Source organism: Globicephala melas, chromosome 16, assembly GCF_963455315.2.
Source record: "Globicephala melas chromosome 16, mGloMel1.2, whole genome shotgun sequence".
NCBI lineage: Eukaryota > Metazoa > Chordata > Mammalia > Artiodactyla > Delphinidae > Globicephala > Globicephala melas.
This window is the reverse complement of record NC_083329.1, coordinates 2,020,884-2,043,178: the sequence shown is the minus strand read 5'-3', so window position 1 is coordinate 2,043,178 and position 22,295 is coordinate 2,020,884. Positions and strand designations below refer to the sequence as shown.

Sequence of the window (22,295 nt, the reverse complement as noted above, 5' to 3'; positions counted from 1 at the left end):
GACGAGGGCCAGCACGGAGGCCCAGTGCAGCGTGACTCTGGGCCACATCGCCTTTCTGAGCTGAGCCCGTGTCTTGATGGGAAGACAGCTGCGCTCCTCCTGTCCCGGGGTCCACGGGGGCTGCCGGCGCTGGGGCCCTCGGCACTGGTTCCAGCCTCACCTCTCTGTCCCCCACCCCAGATGGAGGCTTTACTTCCTCTATCTTCCTGGCTTCCATCCACTGCTGCCTTCCTGATACCTCGTGGCCACTCATCCTTTCCTCACTCTTCCTGTAGGAAGGTCCCCAAAGCCAGGGCCCCTCACGAGGGGGACTGAGACCGACGAGGAGGTGAAAAATCCAGAACTTCGTGGGTCCGTGAACCACCCGGCTCGGCTGCCCCACCTCCCGCCTCCTGAAGTTTGGGGCGAGAAAACGAGAACCCCTCACGGCAGCGTCATCCCTCCTGAGACCCACCATGAAACCTCCCAGATCAACTTTTTAGTGCTCAGTGGGGATACAAAGTTGTTTGCATTCTTTCCCATAATCCGATCTTTTTCTATGTTTCTTCCCCCCTGATATCTAGTCTAAAAAGTACAATCAAAGGCCAAACATTGGCAAATCATAAAGAGATGAAGCCCCTTGCTGGGCCAGGTGAAGGAGGGCTGCAGGGGACCCATAATCCCAGATCCATATGTGACTTGACAGAATAATAAACCGGCGTTTACTGTTGCCATGACGACCCTCTGGAATGACGGAACTCTTCTCGGTTAAAAATGAAGCCGCAGTCACTGTGCCCAGATCCCAGGGTGATGGGCTCCAACTCGATGGCTTCATTATTTTTCCTTAAGAAGTTGTCAGCAAATATTTGGGAATTTAAACCAACAATCACCCGTATGCTTAAAAGGCGCCCATCGGAGGAGGCAGCAACTGCATGAGGCGGCACTGCAGACGTCTGGCATTCGTGGGGAATATGCTGGAACCGTCCCGAGAACAGGGTCACCCCGCAAATCCCACTGTAAACACGTCCAACAAAGGTGGCGAGGGTCTGCATCCTTCCGCATCCTCTCTCCCACCCTCCGCCCAGACGGAGCCAGGCTGGGTGCCGATCTGTCGGGAGACCGGCTGGCAACCTCCACGCCAGCTCTGAGGTGCGTCCGATTTCATTGTAGATGAGGTACCACCGAATTCCTGGGCAAAGTCTGCTTCTGCTGATGTGTCCCCTTATCTTCCTGAACCTCCGTGTTAGCCGCCCCGACCCCCAGTCACTAGCCGCGCAAGGCTCCAAGAGCTGCTTCCCTAAAACCTTATCACAGCCACGATTGTCCACACGCCCCCGTCCTTCCTGTTAGAGTCCATCCCAGGACTTCACAGCCACCCGCGGCACCTGGGATAACCTGGGGAACCAGCTGGAGAGGTACTTCCCTGTGAGAGAGAAGCAGGTGAGCGTACCCCGCGGCAGTCTGTGATGCCTGGTGGGGGTAGGAGATGAAAGCTGTCATGAGTCTTCCCGTCCCCTGTGCCTGGCCCCGTGGCCAGCCTCCTTCGGGGCCCTTCTGGAAGATGGCCACGAGGTCCACCCACGTGTACACATTAAAGACAGTTTGTCACATGAAACGATGGCTAATCATTTCATTACATCATCGCTGCCTGTGGAAGCTGGGTGATCACTCCTGGGGTGCCTCCACGTCAGGGCCAACAAACTGCAGCCCGTGGGCCGAACTCATGCCTGTGTTTGTAAACAAAGTTTTTTGGGGCACAGGGCACTCACCATTTACACTCACACAGCCTGTGCCGGCTTGCACACGGCAAGGGCAGAGTTGGGACGTTGCAACGCCACCTGCACGGCCCTCAAAGCCTAAAATCATTGCTCGGACGCTTTATAGAACAATTTTGCTGACACCTGGGCAACGCTTCTCAAATTTCCTCGTGAAGCACCGGGGAATCTCCTTCACATTTTAGGTCTGGAGTGGGGCCTGGGATTCTGCACTGTAACAGGCCATGCTTGTTAGTAACAAGTCCCTAAAGCAGTGGTTCTAGGTCCTGGCTTCCTGTCTGAATCACTTGTTCAAGCTTCAACAAACCCCATGTCCAGATGCAGCTCAAACCAGCGAGGTGGGAAGGGATGGGGTGACACGCGAGCATGGGTACCTGTTGGCTCCAGGGCCGCAGCAGGAGAGGGAGGGGCCTCGGCCAGCCCCTCTTGTCGCTGCCCGAGAGTTTCTAGAATTTCTAGAATCTGCGCTCCCCCTTGTCACAGTGTTGCCCTCCCTGCGGAGGACAGTGCCTGGACATTCCAGGGAGCGCTTTGGGAGGCTTCCTGACGAACGAGGGCACGTGTCTGACGTCACCTGGCCACGTTGCTCGCGGTGTGTGTGTGAACACAGCTCTGGCAGGGGCCGGGGGGCCGCAGGCAGCAGCTCCCTGTGATTCGCTCCCCCCCGGCCCCCGGGTCCACTGCTGCGATGTCCACGTCTCGCGGGGCAGCTCGGAAAGTGGACCCTGCCGCCCTGAACACGGGCAGGTGTGGGTGAGTAATGTTATTCCAGATGTGGTCCAGACGGGATCGCGCAGCTGGAGAAGTACCCGCATCAGCTAACCAGGGAAGCCGCATGCGTCGGCCTGGCTGCAGGCGGCTTGAAGTCGGTTATAAACACACTCAGGAGGGAGAAGTCTTGCCTTGTTTTTTCCCATTTTCTTAAAACTAATTCTCATCAGCCACACTGGTGATGTAGGTTTGAGGACAATTTCCGCGTGGGGTTTCTCCCCATCACTGTAACGCAGGGCCTTGGGCCCGGCTCCCCGGAGTGGAGTGGGTGTGACCTCCCCAGGCACAGGCAGTAGAGGGGGCATTGCCCGTAGAGGATTTAAAAGCAAAGCCAGTGATAAAATACTCCCAGACCTTGGCCCCATCTTGGAACCCACGGGGTGTCTGTCGGATCAGGGGACCGTAGCGGACCAGACATGATTGCTAAGATGGCCAAGATGATGACCATGTTGAATGATCAAATCCCCCTGCCCTTTTGGGTTCCGGGCAGAACTGCCAAGATCCACCCTCCCCATATGACTTGGATGAGACTCAGATGCCCTCTGGTTACAACAAGCCCAGCCCCCGACTTGAAATTCCCATTCTTTACCTCACTGACGATTAGCCGAACTGTTTGTCCCCGCTGACAAATCTGGATGAAATGCCTACTTGACCAAATGTTAATCAGCTGTGGGAACCCACTTGGAACCCCAGAAATGATAAGAAAATTATTTTAAGCTGGAAACATTTGAGAATAAGAGATGTAGAAAGAAGCCTCCTCGGAGCTTCCCTTTTTTGCTTAAAGACAGTGACTTCTGGGAAAAGAGGCTGCCATCAATTCCCTCTTTAGGGCGGGTCTGCTTCCGGGGGAGAGGTCAAGAGTAGACCTACCACAGCTCCCCTCTCTGGGGAGAGTCGTGGCCTTGAAGAAGGACCACTTGAACCTGCATAAACAAACATTATCACAAACTTTCTTACTTCTCATTTATTCTCCTAAAAACCCATTTGTCTTTCCTAAAGAAATCTTTTTATTCTTCCCCCCAAAGCTTTTCCTCTCCCATCCCTTTAACCTCCTAACTTAGGTATATGAGCGCCAAGTTCTACCCACCCTAGTGGATTACTCAGTGAATATTCCCACATTGCATGTGTAATTTTTTCTCCTGTTAATCTACCTTTTGTTGGTTTAATTCACATGCCTCAGGTACAGAACCTAAGAAGGTAGAGGAGGAAAACATTTTTTCTCCCCAGCACAGGCTTCCCTCTTTCCTTGAGGCCCTGAACTTTGACCAGCACTTGGATATGGGAACATGGAATGCTTGCTCCCCGGAACATTCCCTGATTAAATGTTCCATCACGCCACCCCCTTACACCCAGTTCTTTCTAGCCTTGATTACGCCTCCCTATAGAAGAAAATCTCTTTCTTTCTGACCTCGGAGACTCCTGCAGATCTCAAGGTCTGAGATTCTCCCTATGGCAGTAGCCCACCCCACCCCATTGTAATAATCCTCTCGAAGACAGCCTCTCCCTCGTTCGGGTTTATTTCTCATTGCCAGTGATTAGAGGCACAGCGGTACCACAGCCGGCCTGGCAGCCACACCAGTGACCCCGTAGAGCTGGCTGTGTGGCCATCTCGTGTATTCAAGATTGCTTAGGTGCTACTGTGCTCTCTGAAAGCAGCTCAACGGCAGTAGCTTAATTGAATTGTGCTTAAAGAACGGGAAAGCCTTGGAACAGGCAAGCCTGAATCTCGTAAAACAAGGTGAGCATAATGTTCATTTGCGTCCTGTCATATCATCTTGCAGAAGTCAGGCCCATTTTGACTCAAATCTACAAAACTTCCGCAGTAATGCTTCATCACTGTCACAGCCTCAATCACCGCAGCCCAAGGAGGCAGGAAGGCTCAGGGAGGCCCATCGAGCGTCTAGACCAACGTGGCGTCCCTGAACTTCACGCACTTGGCGAGTGGGAAAGGCCTCTCTGAACCACTTTAATTTCCACTAATATACACGCCCTGTCATCTTGTTTTCGGTTTCTCCAGGGAAGAGCAGCTTTGATTTCTGTTTCTTCTCATTCTCTTGTACTTCTTACTTTATATTAGAAAACTCTCTTAGGGTTTGAACAGAAGACTATTTGAACAGGAAAAGAAAGGGTTTTGTGAACAAGTTTTCCCAATTTACATTTTCAAGTTGAAGAGGCCTTGAGATCTCAGCCTCCCATGGAATTAAGAAAGAGCCGGAAGTCAGTGGCCATGGAGAGTGACCCCCTTTTCCAGCCTCTGGGCTGCAGCCCGAGCCCTGGCAGCCTCCCCAGTGGGGCCCGGACCACACCCGCCCCTCAGGCCTACCCACCTTCCCACACACCACAGGGCTCTGCGGGGACCTTTTGCATTTTCCGTGGGGTTGCTGGAAACAGGAGCCGCGAGCAGGCCAAGCTGGCAGGCTGTAGACCTCACAGGCAGCATGTCCTCACCCGGACACCCCGAGGGCACTGCCGGCCCCATCACTTGCCTGGAGCAAGATGGTGGAGGTGCTGACTGGGTCCCCAGGAGGGTCTGCAGCCGTGGCTCCGTGAGTCAGCCTCAGCCCCACCGGTTCTCAGCTGCCTCCTGTGCTCTCTGCTGCCCTTGAAGTGTCACTTTGACGATGTGACTTTGAAGAAAGATCCAGTCAACCCAAGTGATCTAATCTGACCTTGTATTATATTAATCTGATATAACCTGTGCAGGATGGTCCTTCTGACCTTGATTTGCTCGTGGGGGAGAAAGATTTCCTCCTCAGTGAAACATTGAGTAGCAGATAAACAACATCTGATGTATTTGAAGTTTAATATGTTTTAACAGTTGGGACTTGTCACCTTCATATTTGAAAAGCAGTGTTTGTATACATGTTACACACACACCAACACAAAATGCTTCAACCTAAGAGACATTCAGGTCTTTGTTCACGTGCTCTGATCCTAGACTGTGAGTCTCTGCAGCCGTTTGAACTATTTGCTGACGAAGTCATTACCCAGGGGCTGAGGGGGCGTCCTCACTGGCGGCTCCAAGGTCAAGTCCCTTCCAGCCAAGCGTTCTCCGAACAGCCCCACGTAGGCCCTTGATCTACAGTTAGAGGAAATCTTAACATCCGTCCAGTTTGACTATGAAAAGGCTGCATTCTGCCCGCAGGGTGCAGGTTTTTAATTGTTTATAAAACACACTGTCCTATCTCCAAACCAGGACGATGTCGGGCAAGCCCTCCCCCCGATTCCAGACGTCAGAGACGAGGAAGCCGGGGCGACCCCCATCCTACACAGCCACGGCCTGGTGGGCCGCCCGGCCCCCTTTCTCCTCCGGCAGCAGCTCCTGCAGCTGCACTGCGGGCCGGGAGGGAGGAAGGGCCAGGCGGGGGGACAGGGCTGGCCAGAAGCAGTTCTGAGTCAGTCTCAGAGCCCACGGAGGGACTCGCCACTGCTCAGGCCCGTGTCTCAGCAGCAGAAACTTCGAGAAGCCCCCCAAAGGAGAGCCAGCTGTTGTGCCGACAGTAAATCGAGGAGGAGAAGGTCAGTGTCAGAGGAGGCCAGACAGGGAGCTGGGCTTTTGCCCGGCCAGGCAGCGTCTGTGGAGACCCCGTGGGACGTGGGGACGCGGGCTGTTGGATGACGGCGCACAGAGTAAAATGGATACACACGAGCCTGTGCTCATCTACATCCTACTGACAGAGATAAATGAGTAAATAAATGCAGGGGACGGACTTGCCATACAGAAGAATTTCAGGTAATGTATGGACGTGCTCCCTCTTCCCCCAGGAGGGGGCGGGTGAATTCTCTGCCTGTGGAGCATCGGCTGCACTTAGTGACTTCGTTCCCAAAGAACAGAAAGTAAACAGGGAAAATGGTACCTTCCTGGTGGAGACCCCCTCAGACCCCAGCTTACCCTCGAGATCGGGGCTCATGTCACCTGGATAAGCCAGGTGTGTGAGTCACACACCCCCTGCTATACTGTGCCCAGAGGTCTCCTCAACTCCGGGACCCTCCCCCCAAACCAGCGACCTCAGCGTCGTCATCAGATAGAACATCAGACAAACCCGAGGTGAGGGGCAAATGTCAGGAGAGTCTCTGCAAAGAGTCTCTGTTGGAGCTAAAAGACAGGGAATGACTGAGAGCTGGTCCCAGACTGGAGGAGGCTGAGGTCATGTGACAACTGAGTACAGTGAGGGTCCTGGGACAGAAAAAGGGCGCTGGCAGGAAAACTGGTGAATCCAAACAGAGCCTTTAGTTCTGTTACCTGTGCTGTACCCATGTGAATTTCTTAGTTAAAAAGGGAACCTTTAAACGTGAGACGTTAACATAAAGGGAAACTAAGTGGGGAGTAGACAGGAGCTCTCTGAACTATCTTGGAAAATCAAAAATTATTCCATGAGAAAAACTTATTTTACAAAATGTGATTAAATGAGTGAATGGATCCACCAATGAATTTGATGAGAGTGCATACATTAGGGGCCCTGGAATCTAAAGAAATGGTATAAATGAACTTATTTGCAGAACAGAAATGGACTCGCGGACATAGAAAACAAACATGGTTACCAAAGGGGAAGTTGGGGAGGGATAAATTAGGAGTTTGGGATTAGCAGATACACATACTGTATATAAAATAAACAACAAAGACCTATTTTGTAGCACAGGGAACTATATTCAATATCTTGTAATAACCTATGATGGAAAAGAATAAGAATATATATATATATATATGTAAAACTGAACTGCTTTGTTGTACATCTGAAATTAATAAAACATTATAAATCAACTACACTTCAATTAAAAAAAAATTTTTTTAAAAAGGCTCGACCACAGGAGAGGAGGTAGATAGTCTGGGGTTCTTGCATAAGTGTGCAGTTTGCTAAGTGTAACGTGTTAATACTCGCTAATCGATACCTACAGTTACCGTTTCCAATATCTGTTGATTTTCAAGAAATTCTTTCTCTGAGTATAATAGCGATCATAACCTTGCTGATTGAACTTAGAGAAACATCTATGTGCTGGTTGACGCAATGACAGATCAGGCTGCATTACTAATTAGTGTTCAGCTTGACAGGGACACAGAGACTGACCTTAAAGGGTTTCTTCTAACCTGGTCATCAATGACAACAGGCTGCCCACTGCACGCATAGCTTGTCTAGGAAGCCGTTTTCTCTGTTCTGAGTGGATACGGGGACTCATGTTTCTGGACAGACTGAGTGTCTACGATTCTTCTCACCGAGTGTGGCAAAAATCCTTGAACATCACATACAGAACACACAGAAGAAGACAGACAAGTTAGAGACCCTCAAGACCCAAGGAATGACATGAAGATGAGTTCCCTGGGTTTTCTTTTGGCTTCATGTACCCCAGACTGGACATGGGAGAAACCAGAAACCCCCAAATGCCAATAAGTACAGACCAAAAGAAGACCCAACCAGAGCTTGCTTTTGAGACGAGGAAAGGGGTGGCCTTCTAAGACAAAGCTATGAGGCCAAATGCTGGTGAGGTTGTGGAGACACTGGGCCTCTCCTGTCCTGGCAATTACTTTGGCACCTTCTTGAAAAGCTAAACACATGCTTACATACGACCCAGCCACACTCTTAAACATTTCTCTCAGGAAAATAAAGAAACATGTCCACACAAAATCCTGTGCTCAATAGTTTGTAGCAGTTTGATTTGTGATAAGCAGAAAACTGGGGACAGTCGAATGCCCCTCAATAGGAAAATGATTAAACCATATACCGCTTGACCATAAACATGAATGAACTACGGGTGGACACATCAACTTGGTGGATCTCAAGGGCACATCCCAAGTAGGTGTCCCCAAAAGGTCACATGCTGTGTGATTCCATGTATGTTACATTCTCCAAGTGACAAAAGTACAAGGAGGAGAAAGGATTAGTGGTGCGGAGGGATGTGGGCACGATGCGCGGGGAGCGTGAGGGGATCCGTGTGTTGGTGGGATATTTATGACCTTGATGGCGGCGGAGGTTACGTGAGTCCACACATGTGATGCAATGACTTAGAACCTCACCCTTGGTGTCCATGCCCAATTCCTGGGTTTGATATTGTGCTGCAATTACGGAACATGCAACCACTGGGGAAACTGGGTGAACAGTTCATGGGACCTCTTACTACTACCTCTGCAACTTCCTGCTTCAAAATATAAAAGATTTGTTAAAGAAAATGGGGAGAGATTACATCTTTTTTAATTTTTTGATAGTTATTTTATTTATTTATTTATGGTTGCGTTGGGTCTTCGTTGCTACACACGGACTTTCTCTATTTGCAGCGAGCGGGGGCTACTCTTCGTTGCGGTGCGCGGGCTTCTCACTGCGGTGTCTTCTCTCATTGTGGAGCATGGGCTCTAGGTGCGCGGACTTCAGTTGTTGTGGTGTGTGGGCTCAGTAGTTGTGGCTCGTGGGCTCTAGAGCACAGGCTCAGCAGTCATGGTGCATGGGCTTAGCTGCTCCGCGGCATGTGGGATCTTCCCGGACCAGGGCTCGAACCCGTGTCCCCTGCATTGGCAGGCGGATTCTTAACCATTGCGCCACCAGGGAAGTCCCGAGATTACCTGTTAGTATCAAACCACATTCACCTCAAACACGGGAAGCATGTGCACCCGGATTCTTGGGTTGTACACTCTTGCTGCCTTTCGAGGTCATTTGAAGTCCACCCTCGGTTCAAAGTCTCAGCCACAGCTCCTGAGGCCGGTCACCATTGCATGCAACTGTCATGCAGGTAAGTGTTACTTAGCACGTGGGAACAGCCGACATCTGTGCTGCACAGAGGCAGCGACCAGGGAGACTGTGGCCCTGACTTTCTACAGAAAAACCATCGGGCAAGGAAGAAAAAGCAGCCCTTAGATTACAACTAAGGTAATTCCTTAGCTGTCTTAAATTCTCGACAAACAGATATTACTCCGCCTAGAAATGCAGCCTCTTGGAAAGATTTATAGGCATAAAAGTCACGTTTATATAAAACAGCTGTCATTCAGAAAGAAGCTATAGCGATCTTAGCAGACTTGTGCGTTCTTTCAAGCTTGGAAAATTCGTAATTAACATGTGGGCTGAGACCACTCACCAGCACTTGTGTGTTTGGGATTCAGAAAACGAGCCCTGGACGCCGAGTGCGGGCTCCTCAGCAGGGATGGCAAGGATGAGGCGAGCAGAAACTGGACTGGCTCTCGCTGTGTGAGTTCCCTGGGGCGGCTTCATAAAGCACCAGTCCACAGGCTTGTGGCTTCCAAGCACACACATGCGTTACCTCACCGTTCTGGAGCCAGGAGTCCACAGTGGATGCGCTGGGCTGAAATCAGCATCAGCAGGCTTCCCTCTGGAGGCTCTAGAAGGGAATCCAGCTCCTTGCTGTTTCAGCTCGGGGACGCTGCCTGCAGCCCGCGCGCATGGCCCCTCCCTTCCTCTTCAGAGCCGGCAGCGGTGGGTCGAGTCCTCTCGTGCTGCCATGTCTCTGGTTCTCCCTCTTCTGCCTCCTCTTCCCAATGAGGACCCATGTGATTATGTTGGCCCAAGCCAGATAGTCCCGGACAATCTTCCCATCTTGAGGCCAGCTGATTCGCAACCTGTCTCCAGAGCCTCCTTCCTTTCCCTTTGCCAGGTAAAGGCAATATAGTCACAGGTTCTGGGACGCTTTGGGGGCGTCGTTCTGCTGACCATGCTGGCCTTGCCAGTTAAGGCTGCCCTGGACCTCCGGTGCCACTGGCTCAGGGTCTGCCACCCGAAGTATGTGCTCCCTCAGGGCGTGGCCGCTGTGGGTGGGTGGGTTTGGGTTTCTTTTTATTTCTCGCAAGCGTGCACAGAGTTCTCACCGTGTGCCCGGCATGGCCTCACGTACCTGCATCTTCACAGCCCGGGAAAAGTGAAAGCATCACCCCATTTTACAGATGAGGACAGTGAGGCTCAGAGAAGGCACCCGGCTTGTTCACGTGGCTGTGCTGGGACTCACACCAGGTGGTCTGGGCCCACGCCCGCGGCTTCTTCTCCTCGCCTGTGAGCTCACTGGAAATGCGGCGGGGGGAGACGTGAAGTGTGTGTCTACACTGCGATGAGCAGGCCTTGATAGTGTGTCAGCACCAGATCCCTTACAGCAGCAGAAGGCTGATGGAAGAGCCGGCCCGGCCCGGCCAAGAGGAGCCTGTGGGGCTGGGTGGGCAGGCAGAGCCAGGAAGGGCAGCTCGCTTGCCTCGCTGCCCATCGCCGAGACCCGGGCCCCCGTTCCATGTCCTGGGGCGTGGGGATGGGGAAGTGTGTCACCGCCTGCCTTCCCCATCCCTTCTGCAGAAGCCATGCACAGGGGGTCTGCTCGTGGCTGCGTGGCCCAGCTGTCTGCAGGCCCCTCTGGTCCCTCCTGCCCACCTGGAGAGGCCTGTGGTCCGAGGCAGCACTGGGGCTGGGAGAACGAGGTGTATTGGATTTGGAGGGAGCACGGGTTGGACTCTGAGATGTGGTGACTGAGGGACATGGAGCTGACGTCCACCTCGGGGTGCGTGCAGCCCCGAGACAGGCGTTCCAGGACCTGGAGGTGGTTTCAGATGACTTTTCCCTTTGCCGTCCCTGCAGCTCCTCCAGGGCACTGCTTAGGGGCTGGGATTCCGTAGACACAGCGGTGGAAATCCTGGCTCTGAGTGCTGAGAACAAAGAACATCTCGTGTCTTCATCTGGGTTTGCAAGGGGTGTAAATGGAGGGGCCGCTTTGCTGGGCTGAGGATAAGGCGGGGCGTGGTGGGGACATGGCTGGAGGGGCCGGAAAGGGCGCCTGAGAAGGGTGTTCGGGGGCCTGGGGGACAAAGTTGAGATGGGGACCCAAGGGGCAGGTGGGGTCCTGCAGGAGAAAGGGGCTGGGCCCTGGGCTGGGAGGGGAAAGGCCCTGCTCTGGGTGGTGAGCGAGGGGCCCCCACTGTCGAGCCTCTGCTCCCCGGGGCTGTCCCCCAGGGAGTGGTCTCTGCTCTCTCAGATGCACCAGTGCCCACCGCTGTGTCGGGTGGGTCTTCCACGTGCGTGGGCGGGTGTGGAAGGGGCTGTGCTCTAGCCAAGTTCAGCGGGTTTCATGCTGAGGGGCCCCTGGGTGGGTGAGAGCACAGGGTCCCCAGGCGGAAGCAGGGGTCTTTCCTACTCTCCCACCAGCTGGGTCTGCTCTGGCCCCGCCCTCGTGGAGCTGGTTCCCGCCGAGGCTGCAGGGCTGCCTGTGCAGGATGCTCCGGAGAAACAGTAGCAACATAAATGCTGCAGGGCTGCCCCGCGGGATCCACCCCGGTCAACAGCTGAGGACGTGCAGCCTCCCTGGAAGGACCTGGGGCTGCAAGGAGAAGTCACCCCGTTCCTGCAGGCGAGGGGGGCTTTTGAGGCCGCTGGGTCCTGCGAGTGCAGCCGGATGCGCTTGTTTGGCGGAGGAATCTTCCCAGCCAGGACGGCAGGAGCCCACATCGTCTCCTTGATGCCCATGGGGAAGGACCTTCTCACTGATTCTGGAGGTGCTGCCAGAGAAGCTCACAGCACCCCACAGTGAGGACTGTGACCGAGGCGGGCAGTCGGCCTCAGGAGGAAGCACGGGGAGAGAAGTGCTGCATCCTCACGGACGACGCTGAGGCCCAGCGGGCGATTCACAGCCGCATCGCCGCTGACGTAGGGCCCGCTCTGTCTCCTGTGCCGTGAACACCCTCTCTGCAGGGACTCAGCCCTGACCTCGGCCTCATCTGTCAGGGTCTGGAAGCTTCTTCCCTCTGCTCGTGACAGCTGCACAGACAGATGAGGACTCAGGGCTGAGCCTGGCTCCAGCCTCCTTCGCGCTGGAGCTCCCGTCCAGGCCTGCGTGGGGTCGTGGGCACTGCCTTACGGGTGTCCTCGTAGGATTCGCCCTCCAGAGTGGCTCAGGCTGTGGACCGCACCCGACACACACATTCCTGGGGCTGCGGACATGCACGACTGGTCTAGTCTGTGGGGCATGGGGACCAATGGGCCTGTGGTCCCAGAGCGTCACCCCTGGGGGGGTCCCCCGGCACCCCACCCTGCCTGTACACTTGCCCCACAGGGCTCAGGAACCCAGAACTGGGTAGCCCTCGTTCAAGGCCACGTGCGTGCTGGGTCTGGGCTCCGGCCTCCCTGGAGATCTGGTTCAAAATGTGTGTGGGAGTCTCCCCGAGAAGGGAGCTGGGACAGCTCTGCCGGGAGCCGGCGGGGGGACCACGGACACCGCGGAGCCATTCGGCCTCTGTGCGTGTTCCCAGGAAGCTTGCATGCAAGCCAGTCCCCAACAGGCTGGGAGGGGGGCCCGGCTGGGCTGCAGGGCCCCCGGGTCTTGGGGCACAGCCTGTGGGAGCTTGCAGGCCGTAGAGAGGAGCTGGGGTGTCAGTGCCAGGGGCGCTGGTCGGGGGATACCAGCCCGGCCGTAGGGGGTCTGTTTACATGTTCAGGACTGAGGTGGGGACGGCGCTGGGGCAGAGAACTCGGGGCTGCCATGGCCTTCCAGGCTGGAGACAGGCAGGGACGTGGGACAGCCTGAAATGAGCCGGGAGCTCAGAAGGGGCGCCCGGAGGGCTGAGGCCAGGCTCTCACGCCCTTTGAGAGAGCAGCTGCAGGCCAGTTTGAGGGAAGAGGCTCGGACCGCAAACCTGGGGACTGCTGGGGACCTTCTTTCCCTCCCACTGGTCCCCAGGGTGCCTCCTTGGCAGGACAACCTGGGGAATGGGGACGTGAGCTCCCTGCCCCTGGTCACTGGAGGGGGGACCAGGCCTGTGGAGCTGCCCTGGCTGGAGGGCCCTCTGCTCCCCGCTCACCCCCGGGTGGGAAGCTGCCTGCGCAGCCCCTGGAGGGAAACCCAGCCATTTCTGGTAAACCCTCCGAAAGGCTTTCTGCTGCTTTGGAAATGGGAACTCAGCCAGAAGGAAAATGCAATGGAGGCTTAAAGCTTAAGCACACCACTTGCTACCTGTGGAAGCTCCCCCGGAAGAGGGGAGCACCTGCCGTGCCGTCCTCCCCCTAAGCGGAAGCTTCCCATCTCAGGGTGGGGTCGGAGGTCACAGGGTCGGGTCAGGGAGGAAGCACGTGGGGCGCTGATTCCCTTTGTTCCCAGGTCGCGACTCCCCAGCTGTTGGCAACCCGCCCCCTCAGTTCCTCCTCGGCAGGTGTGCTGCGTGCACGGGGGGTGACACGTCCCCTCTGAGCTGTCCCAGCGTCATCCCAGTTCATCCACTCTCTATAGGGATGCTCCCACCTGTAAGAGGGATGGACCCCGGGAGCCCATGGGAAGGACATCCGGGTGTCTGTCCCCTGCTCTGAGGTGGGCTGGCAACCGAGGGGGCTGTCAGAGTGGGGAGGGGCCTGTGGGCGTGAGAACCTAGGCTTCTTCCTGGAAACTGAGGCACGCTGCTCTGGAGGCTGAATGCCAGGCTTGTGGTGAGTTTATTGTTTATAAAGGTCGTTTGACAAGATTGACCTAAAATGTCAAAGTGAAAAGTTTAAAAATCCAGATGTTTTAAGTAATTTTTTTCTTAATAGTTGCTATTCAGTAATACAAATCACAATTTGTATTTTGGATATCTTACTGTTTTGAGAAAATTGTTAAAATATGTACAATCGTTTTACTTTTTTGAAAATTCATATTTAATTTTTGATAAAATTCATTTTCTTACATTCTGAATATCATCGAATTTTATTTTTAGTTCTATAATATTCCTGTCAAAAGTACACAGTTCTAAAAACTCTTGAAGTAACGTAATAATTAGAAAGTTTGCAGGAATGAAAGCAAGCAACACTGTTTTATGGATTTTGTTTATGGGATTCGTATGTCCCTGTTTTATTATTCACTCGACCTCCCCAGGCAACCAACAGAGCTGTCAGCCACACGTAACGGGAACCAATTCAGTCATCTTTCCTGTTTCGCCACCTTTCAGTAATATAGAAACCACAGATGTACACGTATTTTTCAGCGCTGTCCTATGAGGTACACTTGTCAAGGTAGGAAGATGGATATATTACAGTATAATTTGATAGGTTGATTTTTAACTTGCAAATAAATACTTAGAATATGCCTCGTGGCCTCTATCTGTCCTGGCAGAACTGCTCCGTGGCCGTCCTTGAGCTAATTATTGTCCTGACCCTTTACCTCCCCCCAAAATCAGGGAGGCCTGCAGGCTGGTGACCGTGAACTTGGGTCCTCACCACACGGGGTCTGTCAGAGCGTCCGGCGCAGAGCGAGGCCCTCATACACGTGTGGGACCTGGCGGTGGCCTTTGGGATCCTCCTCTACTTTACTCATTCCTCCCCAAGAAGCACTGGCCACAGTTGCAGCAGGCGGACGTGCCAGCGCGCGCACGTGCACTGTGTGTGTGCAGAGGGTCCCACGTGTCCCAGGAATTCACCCGGCTTCGGAGCTGACAGGGTTAAGTCTAATTAAGGGCCTGCATCCTGAGCACCAGGCAGGTATTTTCCTCCCCAGGCGACTGACTCTGGGGACGCAGCACAGAAACGGCCACGTTTGCATCACGAAGCCGGGCTGGGTAGTGACAGACGCCCGGCCGCCGGGAGGAGAAGCTGAGACCGAGAAAAGGGGGTTCCCAGGCTTCAAAACAGGACCTCAGAACGGCAAGCCAGTCTTCAGAGACTCATTTTCCTTGGTCAAAACTAGAAAAGCCATCTGAGATTATCCCAGCCCCCAGCAGAGGAGCGGGGCCAGACTGCCAAGAGGGGCGGCAGCGACCTTGTTGTTCTAACAGGCACCGTTAGAAGCACTTTGTCGTCACTCCTGCCTCCCCGGCCTTCCCTCCTGCCTCACTCCCCCCTCCTTTCCACACGTGGCTAGTGGAGGCCTGGAGCCTTCCACAGGGAACCACGGCACAGAGGGGGCAGGAGTGCACTCAGCAAAGCACTGGCACCGAAGCCCACGGGTCTGTGGGAGGTTCTGCGGACCCTGGTCCCCTGGATGCATCTGCAGTCTCCGGGGCTGGGGGCCAGGGTCTATCCTGGTTGGAGGGTCTCTGAATAGAAGGAATGCTTGGAGCGGCCCTGTGGGCACCTCCCGGGCCTGGCAGAGAGTCTGGCCGTGGCCTCCACGTTCAGCCCCTGGAGTGGATGTGGACAGTCAGGCCGGTGATGCCCTGGGTGCTGCTGGACCACACGAGCCTGATAAGGAAGCCTCTGCCAGTTACAGAAGGATGGCTCGGGCTGAGAACCTAGGGGCTCACGGGGGACTTAACGGCGCCTTCCTTTGCCGTTTCGGTCCCCCTCCTTCTCTCCACCTCTGTGCCCAGGGGCCTGGCTGCTGGGGCCTCATTGCCCTTCTCCCAGTGGGACAGCGGCAGCACGAGGAGGTGGGTGCCTTCTGTGCTGACTGCAGAGTCCCAGTGTGTGTGTGGGGGGCAGTCCGGGCCAAGAGCGCAGCCCCTCCACACCTACATGGAGGCATCACCGGCGCCGCGGCCTCCGCTCCCTTCGCCAGTGGGCCCCGGGGGGCCGGCATCTGGCTCCGCCTTTCCATTACTTCTGTTTGTGTTTGCGCCATTTCTTGGGTAACTGAGCTAACCCGTGAATTAATGATGGAATTTGTATTTGTGCATTGTAAATATTGTAACTTTAGAACCAGTTGCATAAAATATGAGAAATGTATTTATAACGGAGCTTGTGTATTACCATAAGAGCTTCATCAGGGGAGATAGGTTTAAGCATTATCATCACGAAAAAAAGTATTTCATTTCTCCTTATTTATAGTGCACAGTTCATTGGTTTTTGTTTTTTTTTTAAAGGGAGAAATAAAAAGAGTCCATGCTGAAACTGCAGAATGAATTCAGATCTGTTTACCTCTCGAGACGTATCGTGGACAAAAAGAAAAACAAAGCTGGTGAATTGTGGGAAGACATCTCTGAAAAATCACAGCATCACTTGAGCCGGTGCTAAGTAAGTAGGTAAGAAGCGAAATGTTTTCATGTTTATTTACAGCTCAAGGGGTCAAGTCATACATTTAAAAACTGTTCTTATGGGTTTTGTGGAGCTGATTGATAAAGCGTGTAGGATGGAAACTGCGTTACGTGCGGGTCGGCGCTCTGACCTCTGAGGGCTCCGCTCCAGAGCCGGAGGCCTGGCCCGTGCGCTCCACGCAGACCTGCCCGCATTCAGCCACGGCCACTGGCCCAGGCCTGTCGTAGAAACAGGGACTCCTGCCAAAATGAGCAAGTGCTGAGAAGGGAGGAGGCAGAGGCGGCCGTGACCGAGGCTCCTGCCTGGCGGCCTGCTCCCTTATTCAGTCGCCTCCTGTGACATGAGGCCCTTCCACTGCCACACGCAGGGCACGTGTTGCTTCCAAAGGGTAATGAAAAAGTAGCACACACCGAGTGAGCTCATGGCTTTTACCCGTTTCCCCAGAAGCCAATAGACATAAGGTCCCGCAAAGCTTAGTGATTCGGCCTTCGTGGAACCATGTTTTCTAGCAGTTCTGCCCTTGCAGCAAATGGCTTTGTCGTGACCGTCAGCTCTTCCCTGGTGATATCGAGCATCCTTGAAAAGATACAGGAATGGACAAGCACGCACCCGTGGTCCTTTAAAGTATTCCAGGCTGCCGCCTGGTCTCTGTACTCGGCTTGCTTTCCTGCTCCATTCGAACCATCCTTATGCCGTGGCTGGGCAAGAAATGTTTAGCGGGAAGGTTATAGTCATAACATCACGTTTTATTCCCTCTGCATAATTGCTTTGGCAAAGAAAACCAAGGCCCTTTCATTTTCTTACACCTAAATGCATTTTCTTAGCAGCTTATTTTCTTAGCATCTTAATAATTCTTGCAATGGCGCTAGCTCCTTCCTTGGTGATGGTAGAAACTGCAGCAGAGGGAACACGGGCAATGCCGTCCTTCTTTTCTTCTATTTTGGCTGATATTACAGCGTCCGCAATCCTGAAAGGAGGAGAGCAAACGCTTTCCAGCTTGGGATCCATCAGAGCGATTGTAAACCTCAGTGGGGGGCTGGCTCACTGAGGCTTTGGGAGCCCACGTTGGGGGGAGGAAAGGACGCTGAGGGCCCTACATCCCCTAACTGGAGCCTCTGGGCGGCTTGTTCTCTGCTCCAGGCTCAGCGTGAGTTGGTGTGAATGAAAATAAGCCTTATTCAAGGGCAAAACCTCCCTAAGTTAGGGGCACGGCCCTCCAACAGCTCGCCCGGTGGCCTGACACCCCTCCCCCACCATGAGGGGGATGGGCCTGGGCTGCTCTGTGCTCAGATAGGGACACGTCTCTGCTGGTCAGACCCCTGCCCAGGACTCGGCCTGACACCCTCGCGGCCCCAGCCCTGTTCAGCCCTGCACAAGCTCTCGCTGATGACCCCTCCATCCTGGGGCCACCACCAACAGGCCAAACCCAGCCACTCTGGCTGAGGACTGCCTGGTAGGCTTGCCGCAGAGGGGCCATGGGGCACTGCCAGCCTCCACTCTCCAGAGCTCTCTGTGACGCCCCTCGTGTTCCCCAGCCTGCTGGCCCCTGGCACTGCAGACAGAGGCGAGACCTGCTTCTACCTGGGACCCACTGAGAACTTAGGGCTCTTCCAGGCGTGCCACCAGCCTCCAGGCCTTCCAGAACAGTCCCTGCCCTGAGCAGCGGCACCTGCACAGTCCTTTCTGTCAGTCTGGGGCCTTCTCTTCCCGTGTCCAGTGCCTGGTCTCTCAAAGGGCTGACTCACGGTGGCTGAGGGATGCTCAAAGCAGGGGCTCCAGAAAGACTGGGAAAACACGGTGGAATAATTGGTTGTTTGATTTTTTGGGAAAAAATGGATCCAAACCTTCTCTGGGGGCAAGATCAGAGCCCCCATCTTAGAGTTTAGTGCGTCTTTAAATTGCATCTGGGGCAGGGGCCGAGGACTGTGAATACTCCCAGAGCTGAGCGCTTCGCAAAGTAATCATCTGACCCTAAACTTACCGCAAGTGTGGATTTGCACATCTGCAGTTCTCTGCACTTCCTAAGGGAAACCCCTGACATCGTGGCCACCTAAGGCCATCTGGCCACCACTCGGAGAGCGAGTTTATCAGTGAGTGCCCGGACACAAGGCACCTGCTCTTGACATGTACCTTGGAACGTCAAAGCCCGCCCAGGTCTCCAGGGCAGGAGATGAGCGGCTCTGGTGAGAGAGCCCAGAGCCAGGGCGGGATCTGGCCCCTGGCCCCTGGATGCCCCAGTAGCTACCATCCCAAGGGCATGAGTGGACACCCAGGCTCTGCCCAGAAGCACCTGCTCATCGTGGGATTTTCCTTCCTGGCTGTGACCTGGGAGGCTCCCCCCTCCCCAGATGTCCCTGTAATTAACGTGGCTGCACCCCACCGCATGGGCGGCGTCTGGAAGCCCTAGCTTCCCATGGCTGCTTAACAGAGCATCGCAAACCGAGGGGCTGAAAGCAACAGAAGGTTACTGTCTCATAGTTTCGGAGGCCAGGAGTCCTAAATCAATGTCTGCAGGGCTGTTCTCCCTCTGAGGCTCTAGGGGAGGGTCCTTCCTGCCTCTTCCAGCTCCTGTGATGGCCAGAATCCTGGACACTCCTTATCTCACAGCTGCACCCCTCCTATTCCTGCATCTGTGCCATGGCCTTTCCCTGTGTGTGTGTCTCTTCTTTTCTTACAAGCACACCAGCCATTGGCTTAAGGGGCCAGGCTAATCCAGTACGACCCCATCTTAACTAATTACATCTGCAAAGGCTCTATTTCCAAATGTCACCATCTGGGGGTTCGGTGGACGTGAAATGGGGGACACTAGTCATCTCAGTACACTGGGTGATGTCATCTACAAATTTTCACTTGCCATCTGCCTCTACAAGGATCAAATCATGAGCCGCTGCACCTGCTGACCTTCAGCACCCCTGAAAGGAGCTCAGGGTGGAGATCAGGAATGAGGTGCTTTGTGCTCTGGGAGAAACTTGCAGCACAGGCCGTCAGATGGTTCAGATATTTTCAGGAGCAGATTTTGTGAGCCCAATTCTTGCATCTCCTTGTATCTAGAGAGGCACTAAAATCCTTCCTGGTGACGTCTGCTCCTCGGGACGAGCGGAAACCTCTGCAAAAACTATGTGCTTGATTTCGCGTACTCCCCCTTCAGCAAAATCACATCTCTACTGACTTCCCCCCACCTCTTGGGAGCAGTTCCTCAGAGCTCTCTGACATGCTGTCTCCCGGGCTAGAGTCCTCATTTTGCCCCAGATAAAAGTTACTCGCAACTCTCACGTTGTGCATTTTTTTTTTAAGTCGACAGTGACAAGAGCAACGCCAGAGGGTTTACTGGTAACTGGCTTTGACCTCCACTCGCCTACAGGAGGCTACATACATGGCTTTGTACTGATGTTCCCACACTGGTGGCCGTCTCCCAAGTTCTCATCAGCCTCTGGATTAATGGCGTGCATGGCTGGAAGCAGATAGGGGACATTCTGCTCCAACAGTAAAGCAGCTGTCACAGGATTTCTAACTCAGTGGGAACCACGTCCAAGCACGACCTGTCCTGCTACACGACTCACTGTAGGAATGGGGGACTCTGGTACTTTTCCATCCAACTCAGAAGTCGCAGCCCCTCTTTTATGGGGGCCCTGAGGGCTCCCTCCAGTGTGTGTCTGCTGGACAATTGTTCTGCTTGCCTGTCACATCAGAGCTGTGTCTCAGCATCAGCTGGCCATGGTCAGGGAGCAGAATCTGTACCCGGAATTCAGGGGAGGAACCAGGAATGCGGCAGCTTTGGCAGGACTGATTTTGCACTGACTTGCATCTTCTTTTTCTAAACATTTTCCCTAAGTGGTAACATCTCATGCTCGGCTCAGTCAACTCAGAGCGAATTGATCTTGAGTCAGGAGCTGTGGAAACTGGTTACCCGAAGAAATGGTTGACCCTAAACCATGTTCTGTGAGGTCACCCTTGCCATGCAGTTGCGGGGGGGGGGTGTCTCTCTAAGACCTCAGCCTTGAGGGCAACAGGTGTCCCCAGCCTGCATGACACTGGAAAGGGCGATAAGGGCGGCTCTGTGCCAGCTGACTTGGGGCCAGGCCCGTGGGGCTCAGGGCTGTGTTTTCCCAGGAACCACCCCACGCTCGCTGTCTGGACAGAGCAGAAGCAAAGCCGGACCCAGACTCGGGGTCAGCCCTGGAAATGTCAGGTCAGAGCCCCAGTGGAATGTGGGGTGATGCCCAGGGCTAGTGAAGGGTCCACTGGGGGAGGAAGGAGGGGCCCGGTGGGCATGGGGAGAGGGGCAGGGATGGGCTGTGAGCGGTCCCGACGGCCAGCAGGCCTCCCTGTGCTGCCTCTGTGGGGCGTGTCCCAGGCACAACATATGTGAGCAGGAAGCCGACACGCCCCGGGGCTCAGAGCCAGCACCGGGCGGGGACTTGGTTCCTTCTCGGGAGAAATTGCTCCAGAGTGGGGATGAGAGGAACACATCGGGGTGTCTCCGTTCTGGACAGTATCCCGGCCACAGAACCTGCCACGATGGGGCCGTAAGGGAGGCAGTTGGCCTTGCTAAGTCATCAGACCGGCCGGAGGAAAGGGAACTCTGAGAGCGACAGCGGATCCTCAGAGGGAGGCCAGCAGCCAGGGTGAGACTGGCGTCACCCCCAGGGTGGCTGGATCTGCGTGGCAGGGTCTCTGCCTGGAGCAGGCCCTCAGTGCGACCGTCCAGGAAGACCGTCCAGGAGGCCCCTACATCCTGGGCCGCTGCGCCAAGCTTCGCAGGGAAGTGGGCAAGCGTGAGGACAGGCCAGCCTCCTCCTGGGGCCTCCATTCCTGGGGCTGGTGCACAGGCAGACACAGAAACGCAGCTTCTCTCTAAGCGAACTTCACAGACAATGGCAGTAGACTCACCGGAGAATGCAATGCAGATCCCCAGGCCTGCCCGGCCCCAAACGTCTCGGAGGGCCTCTGAGAGCCCCTGGCGACGGGCGCGGGGCTGGGCTGGTAGTCACGCCTGCTCTTGCGCTCAGGGCGCGTCTCTGGCGGGTCCTGCTGCAGGGCAGCTCTCTGGGGCACGGCTGCTGCACCGATGCTGTGGTGGGTGGTGGGCTTCCTGTGGGCTGAGATGGTTTGCCCACCGCGATCCAGCACCCGGAGCCGTGCCCGTCGTGCGGGGAGGATTCAGCGAACATTTGCTGCAGGTGTGAGTGAGTCTTCAGGAACGCGCCGCATTTATACTTTTCATTTTGGGAGGAGGGTTGATTCTGCTTTGAAACCTTTGACAGATAAACCATTAGCCGCATAACTCCCTCCCAAGGCAGCCCTTCCCCGACGGCGTGTTCCACGTGGTGTCGTTAGTCCCCCCGCCCCAGGCTCCGGCCATCGCTGGGAACTTGGACCCTCACTCCTTCTCCTCCGAAGTCTCCATAACTTGACAATGTCAGACACGGCCCCGTGCGAGCAAAGCGGTCCTTGTTGGCGGGGTGTGTGGATTCTAGAGCAGAAACAGAAACCCACTCCCCCAGAGGGCGGACACAAAGACCAGCGTGTCACGTACCGTAGCGGCTGGCAGGTGCTTTCCCAGCAATTAGATTTCTTCAAGGATCTACACGGTCATGACATCACCGACATTAAAAGAAAGGTCACCAGGGATGCCTGAGAGGCACTGGGGCCAGGCGTGCGGGAAGCAGAGGGTCCCCCGATTAGCTGAGGGGACTCGAGGAAGGGTAGCGAAGAGATACTGTGAAAAGGGAGGCTAGAGAAAGGGTAGGATTCTGGCACTTGGACAGCGTGGCTGCACGGCCCGAGCTGGGCTGGGAGCTGGAGGGGAGCGTGAGATGTCGGGGGTGGGTGATGCGGCCAGCTGGAGGAGGAAGCGGGGTGGCAG

General features: G+C 54.8%; 1 long non-coding RNA gene across 8 annotated transcripts in view; it reads left to right on the top strand.

The window, feature by feature from the left end:
• The window catches only part of LOC132593646 (uncharacterized), a 511,924-nt gene that overhangs the window by 409,520 nt on the left and 80,109 nt on the right, over positions 1 to 22,295 (top strand). For all 8 annotated transcript variants that reach the window (XR_009559383.1, XR_009559385.1, XR_009559380.1 and 5 more), the window contains exon 4: positions 16,258 to 16,416. This is a non-coding gene — a long non-coding RNA (uncharacterized lncRNA). The remainder of the gene's footprint in view (positions 1 to 16,257; positions 16,417 to 22,295) is intronic.